The sequence below is a fragment of the Pogoniulus pusillus genome, chromosome 11 (assembly GCF_015220805.1).
Source record: "Pogoniulus pusillus isolate bPogPus1 chromosome 11, bPogPus1.pri, whole genome shotgun sequence".
NCBI lineage: Eukaryota > Metazoa > Chordata > Aves > Piciformes > Lybiidae > Pogoniulus > Pogoniulus pusillus.
In genome coordinates this window covers 6,719,120-6,724,591 of record NC_087274.1, presented here as the reverse complement: position 1 = coordinate 6,724,591, position 5,472 = coordinate 6,719,120, and positions in this window count along the sequence as shown.

Genomic DNA, 5,472 nt, shown 5'->3' with positions numbered 1-5,472 from the left:
CATGATGGGGGGCACGGAGGGGCGGGGGGGGGGGAAGGGAGGGGCTCCCCTACAAGCCATACTTTCCCTAGTACCTCTGACTGTTTGCCAGCAGGTAAAGCAGAAATCAGGTGTGTTGTTCTATTTATTTTGCCTGTAAATATTGTATTTCTTCCGGGAAGTTTTATGGAAAACAGACAAACAGACAGGGAAAAAAAAAACAAAAACAAAAAACAAAAGCAAAACAACAAAAATACAAACGACAAAAAAAATACAAACAAACAAAAAAAGAACCAACAAACAAACAAAAAACCACATTAAAAAAATATCAAATGTAAAAACATTAATAATAATATGGGGGTGGGGAGGAGGGAAGTATTGGCAGGGGGGGAGGGGTGGGCAGGTGTCGCGTTTCCTTTTTCAGTGCACTGTGTCCCCTCAGCCTGGCTGGGACGAGGACAGCGAGGGGTGGGGGAGGGGGAGCTCTGTATATATATATATTATATAGGAGTGGAGTGGGGGGAGGGTGGGGGGGGAGGGAAGGAGGGAGGGTCTGGCGGCGGCGGGGAGAGGTTGGAAGGGGGAGTCCCAGTGCAATAGCGGGGCGGCTGCGGTGCCGGTGGACGCTGGCCCGTCCCGTCGCTGCCCGTCGCTGCCCGCCCGCTGCCCCGCGCTGTAAATGTGTACAGGCCGAGTACGGCGCCCGGGGGGGGGATGTGTGTGCGTGGGTGCGTGTGTGCGTGTGTGTGTGTGTGTGCGTGCGTGGAAATGATGGGGGGGGAGGCGGTGGGGGGGGAGGGGGTTGAAGTTTTTTCCAGTGTAAACACTAAAACATAACATGAGACACACACACAAAAAAATAAAACAAACAAAAAAAAAAAAAGGGCAAAACAACCCCCCCCAAAAAGAAAAAAAAATTTAAAAAGAAAAAAAAAAGGATTAAAAACACAAAGGTTTTATGAACAGCAAACTCTATGTAAAGGCCTTTTAGTATGGAACTTTTTTATTGATAACTTGGCTTATGAATAAATATATGAACCCTTGCTGGTACCGGCTCTGCTCTGCCTCAGTTTCCCTCCTGGGGTGGACCCAGCACGCCTCCAGTTATAGGCAAACTCCCTCCTCTCCCCTCGCTGATACAGGCACCCATCCTGCTGCAGGTACCCTTAGCTGTGCCCTGCACCTCCACTTATGGTCACCCCCCCCCCCCAGCTGGAACTTTGCACCTCCACTTACAGGTCACCCTCAGCTGCAACTTGCATCGCCTAGTTATGGGCAGCCCACTGTTGTTGGCACTCCCTAGTTGTGCCTTGCACCCCCTTGCTACAGGCACTCACACCTTGCACCCCCAGATATGGGCATCTCTCTCCATTATAGGCACTCCTAGTTGCACCTTGCACCCCCTTGCTACAGGCACTCACACCTTGCACCCCCAGATATGGGCATCTCTCTCCATTATAGGCACTCCTAGTTGCACCTTGCACCCCCTTGCTACAGGCAATCACACCTTGCACCCCCAGATATGGGCATCTCTCTCCATTATAGGCACTCCTAGTTGCACCTTGCACCCCCTTGCTACAGGCAATCATACCTTGCACCCCCAGATATGGACCTCTCCTTCCATATAGGCACTCCTAGTTGCACCTTGCACCCCCTTGCTACAGGCACTCACACCTTGCACCCCCAGATATGGGCATCTCTCTCCATTATAGGCACTCCTAGTTGCACCTTGCACCCCCTTGCTACAGGCACTCACACCTTGCACCCCCAGATATGGGCATCTCTTTCCATTATAGGCACTCCTAGTTGCACCTTGCACCCCCTTGCTGCGGACACTCACATCTTGCACCCCCAGATATGGGCACCTCCTCCCCTGTTACAAGCGCCCTTAGTTGCACTTTGCACCCCCCTGTTATCAGCACCCTCAGCTGCACCTTGCACCCCCTTTTTACAAGCACTCACATCTTGCACCCCCCCCCAGATATGGGCACCTCTCCCCCGTTACAGGAACTCTTAGATGCACTTTGCACCTCCCCATTATAGGCACCCTCAGCTGCACCTTGCACACCCTCGTTATGGGCAACCCCCTGTTGAGGCACTCCTAGTTGCACCCCCTTGTCATAAGCACTCACACCTTGCACCCCCAAATATGGCCATCTCCCTAAATTACAGGCACTCCTAGTTGCACCTCACACCCACCAGTTATGGGCACATCATTGTTACAAGCACTCACATCTGGTACCCCCAGTTATAGGCACCCCTAGATGTAGCTTACACCTCTAATTACAGGCAGCCCTCTGTTGTAGGCATTCCTAGTTGCACCTTGCACCTCCTTGTTACAAGCACTCACACCCTGCACCCCCAGTTAAGGGCACCTTCCCCTGTGGTAGGCACTCCTACTTGCCACCCTGCACTCTCAGTTACACGCACTCACACTTTGCACCCCCAGTTACAGACACCTCTGGATGCACTTTGCACCCCCAGTTACAGTCATCTTTGGACTCTTGCACCTCCCAGTTACGAGCAACCTTTCAGGCACCCACCGAGGTTTCCCCAGCTGGGTGCAAGCAGAAGATGGGCAGGGTGCCAAGGCCAAAGGGCAAATGAGAGTGAAACGCTGGGCACCCTGTCCTGGTGGCATCCAGTCCTGGTGGCACAGGGGATGCAGGAAGGCAGGGCTGCGAGGTGTAGGGGTGCGGGCAGGGCTAGGGGAGCCAAGCAGGGATGGAGGGGTGACAATGGAGGGTAAGAGGGAGGAAGAGGAGAGGGGGAGGAAGGAGCTACAGGAGCGATGCAAGGGAGGAGGATGCAGGCAGGAGGAGAGTGCCACGAGGGACAGGGAGAAGAAGGGAGGCTGAGAGTGGATGGAGGGTGTGAAAGATGCTACAAGAGGATTCATGCAGGAGCAGAATGAAGGTCGGAGGACGATGCAGGCCGGAGGACGATGCAGGCAGCAGGAGGGGAGGCAAAAGAAGGATACAAGCAGGACAATTATGCAGGCAGCAGCAGGATGCCGGCAACAGGAGGGTGCAGGCAGAAGGGTGCAGGCAGAAGGATGCAGGCAGAAAGATGCAGGCAGCAAGAGAGTAAGCAACAGGAGGGTGAAGGCAGGAGGATGGAAAGTAGGAGGACGATACAGGCAGCAGGGTGCAGGCAGAAGGGTGCAGGCAGCAGGAAGAGCTCCTACCCCACGTGGGGACAGACGGACAGACAAAGCTCTCATGCCATTGGCCTCGCAGCAGCCAATCAGAGGGTGTGAGGATGCAGAAGCAGGCGCCCATTGGCTGGCGGGGAGCCCTTTTGTTCTCAGCAGCCGGGGGCCTTTAACCCTTTCGCTCCGTCCAGCAGCTGCGGGGGGGAGGGGGGAGGCGATGGGTAAGGGTTGTGCCTGGGTGCGGGGAGGGATGGGGCGAAGTGGGGGGGCCACGTCGGTGGGAATGAAGGGCGTAGGGATGAATAGACTGTAGGACTGCGGGGGCGGTGTAGGGGTTGGGAGGGGGTTCATGGGTGCAGGGTATGTGTCGGGATGGGTGGGTTGTACAATTGTGGGGGGGAAGGGCTGGGGGAGGGTTGCGCGGTGTGCAGGGCCTGGGGGGGTGCAAGGGACGGGGGCTACACAGGAGTGCGGGAACACACGGGTGCAATGGGGGAGGGGAGTGGGGGCGTGCAGGAGGAGCCCCTGGGGTGCTGCAGAGGTCGGAGGGCATCTGAGCGGGGCCCTTCCTGCCGCCCCCCCCCGGCACCGCCCGAGCCGAGGCCGCGCCAACTCGTGTCACGCGGCGGCGGGCGGCGGGGTCCTGCTGCCCCCTGGCGGACGGAGAGGGTCAGGACAGGACACTCCTGGGGCGGGGTGAGGGGGCCTCGTGGGTCGTACAGGGCTGTGGGAGATGGGGCGGGGGGTGGATGGACAGGCGGACAACAGGAAGCATGGACAGACAGCTGGGAGGACGGAGGGGTGGCTGGAGGGACAGATGGAAGGGAAGGAAGGGCCAGCGCAGGGAAGAGCGGATGGACAGATGGATACAGGGAGGGATGGGCAGCCGGACAGACGGAGGAATGGACAGATGGATAGATGCAAGGATGGACAGATAGATAGAAAGATGGAAGGAGGAACCGCCAGATGGATGGATGCAAGAACGGAGGGATGGACAGATGGATGGATGAACAGATTGGTGTAGGGTTGGAACAGTGGACAGACAGCTGTGGGGCAGGATGGACAGACAGGCAGGCAGGCAGACAGGTGCAGGGAGAGCTGCAGGATGGACAGACAGACGGGCAGCCAGCTGGGCAGTGTGCTGGGGAGATGCAGGCATCCTGGGGGACTTCAGTACTGTGCCCCAGGCAGCAACAGGCACGGATGGTGCTGAGGGGGCACCCATTCACCTTGGCCCAGGCTGCATCACCCCTGGCACTGAACACCTGCTATGCCCAGCCGTGGCCTCATCCTGCACCCCTGTAACTCCCACGCACGGGAGGTGTGCACCCTCATCCCTTCCCCTGCCCCCCTAAACCAGCGTCTGGGGTCACATGGCATCCCTGGTGAATGTCCCCATCCTGCTTGGTTGCTCACTCTCCTGGGGACACTGAGCTAGGTCGAGCAAGCATGGACCTGCACAAGCCTACAGCCACTCCCAGCACCCCAAGGGCTTTGCCAGCCCATGAGTGCCCACTTGCCATTATGGGCACCAGGCACTTTGATTCATAGCAAAGAGGAAGAGCTGGAGACCACTGTGCCAACACAAGCTGAAGAGCAGCATCCCCATTGCTCTGTGTCTCCAGACTAGGCAGAGTGTGCCAGGGAAGGGAGCAGAAAGATCCCAGAAAACCAGCCCAGCACCAGGACATGGCAGCTTGTGCCCAGCTGTGCCATGTGGCTGAGTGTCACCAGTGCCACCCACACGAACTGGGTAGGAGCAGGGATGAGTAGTGCCATGTTGGCAGCAGACCCAGCAGAGGTCTGATAGGAGCAATGCCTAACCTCGGGGTGCTTTTATTAATTAGCAGGTGTCAACGAGAGCCGGGTTTGGCAGTGCCACAGGGCACTGAAGCCATGGGGTGGGCACACACCCTCCCCATGTTAAAGGTCACACTTGGTGGGAAATCCACAATCCCAAACCCCACCAGTGCCACAACTGTGAAACCCCACAGCCCAGTGCCAGACTATAGGGGGAGGTTCCCACCCCCCTCTCTCTACCCTGCACGGTGGCTCTAGCAGAGCCGTGCCAAACCCATTCCTCTGGCAGCACCACACTGCTGTGCCCTGGACAGGAGGGCAACACTTACCGTGACCCCTCTAGCACTTCCTTGGCACCTAAACATTTATGTTTATCCAGTCACATCATCCAAGCAGCTATTCTTAGCCCAGACGCACTACTACAGCTTCACCAAGAGGCTCTGCGGCAACTCAGCTCCCACTTATCACCTTCTAGCCCAGATCGTATCACCCCCGCCCTTTTGTCCCTTTCCCAACACACACAACACAGGGGGCAAAGA